The following is a 1,865-nucleotide window of genomic DNA, read 5'->3' on the forward strand; positions in this document are numbered from 1 at the left end:
AACAAGTTCAAGAAAAGGGACCATGCTTTGTTTGTGGCAAGAGTGGGCATATTGCTCGATTTTTCAAATTCCGGAAACGTGGTCCTAACCCTCAGGCAAACGTTACCGAAGAACCTTTTGTGGCGGTAATTACCGACATAAACATGGTTAAGAATGTTGATGGATGGTGGGCTGATTCTGGTGCAAACCGTCATGTCTGTTATGACAAAGACTGGTTTAAAAAATATACTCATTTTGAGGAGCCCAAAACCATCATGCTTGGTGATGCTCACACTACTCAAGTGCTTGGAAAGGGAGATGTTGAATTGTGTTTTACTTCTGGAAGGATATTAACATTGAAAGATGTACTTTATACTCCTTCTATGAGAAAAAATTTGATGTCTAGTTTTCTTCTTAATAAAGCAGGCTTTAAAACGATTATTGAATCTGATCAATATGTAATAGTGAAGAAAGGTATTTTTGTGGGGAAGTGGTATGCATGTGATGGGATGTTTAAGTTGAATGTTGAAATGAATAAAACTTCTACTTCTGTTTATATGCTTTCTTCTACTAATTTTTGGCATGCTCGTTTGTTTCATATTAATGATCGTTATGTTGGAATCATGAGTAGTTTAGGATTAATCCCAATAGTTAAAAAGAATTTTGAAAAGTGTGAGGCTTGTAGTAAAGCCAAGATCACTAAAAGGCCTCATTTTCAAGTTGAAAGAAAAACTGATTTGTTAGAATTAGTTCATACTGATATTTGTGAATTTGGTGGAATTCTAACTCGTGGAGGTAATAGATATTTTATCACTTTCATTGATGATTTTTCTAAGTTTACATATGTTTACTTGATGAAAAATAAAAGTGATGCTTTTGAAAATTTCAAAACTTATCTCTATGAGGTTGAAAATCAGTTTAGAAGAAAAATAAAAAGAATTAGAAGTGATAGAGGTCGTGAATATGAATCAAATGGGTTTAATTCTTTTGTTAGATCATTGGAAATAATTCATGATACTACTCCTCCTTACTCTCCTTCGTCTAATGGAGTAGCAGAAAGGAAAAATATAACTTTGGTTGAATTAGACTAATGCCATGCTTCTTGAGTCACATGCACCTTTAAATTTTTGGGGTGAAACTATCTTAGCTGCTTGTTATGTGTTGAATCGTGTGCCTCATGAAAAGTCTAAATTGACACCTTTTGAATTGTGGAAAGGTTACAAGCCAAGTTTGGGATATGTAAGAGTTTGGGGTTGTCTAGCCTTTGTGAGGCTAATGGATCCCAAGATTACAAAGTTGGGTAAGAAAGTTACTACTTGTGCTTTTCTTGGTTATGCTTCAAATAGTACAGCCTATAGATTTTTTAATCTTGAAGATAATATTGTAATAGAATCTGGTGATGCTATTTTTCATGAAAATAAATTTCCTTTTGATACTAAAAATAGTGGGGGTCAAAGGATTGAACAAAATATTTTGTCACTACCTAGTTCTTCTACTTCAACTTTGAAAAATAAAGAAGTTGTTGATTTTGAGTTAAGAAGAAGTAAAAGAGCTAGAGTAGAAAAAGATTTTGGTCCTGATTTTTATGTGTTTAATGTTGAAAATGACCCTCTAACTTTGAAAGAAGCATTATCTTCACATGATTCTATTTTTTGGAAAGAGGCTGTAAATGATGAAATGGAATCTCTAATTTCTAATAAAACTTGGAAGTTAGTTGATTTACCACCGGGTTGTTAAACAATTTGTTGCAAATGGGTCTTAAGGAAAAAGTTGAAACCGGATGGTTCTATTGATAAATACAAGACTAGGCTAGTTGCAAAAGGTTTTAAACAACTAGAAGGCCTAGAATTTTTTGATACTTTTTCTCCGGTAACAAGAATTACATC

Source organism: Solanum pennellii, chromosome 4, assembly GCF_001406875.1.
Source record: "Solanum pennellii chromosome 4, SPENNV200".
NCBI classification, from domain to species: Eukaryota; Viridiplantae; Streptophyta; class Magnoliopsida; order Solanales; family Solanaceae; genus Solanum; species Solanum pennellii.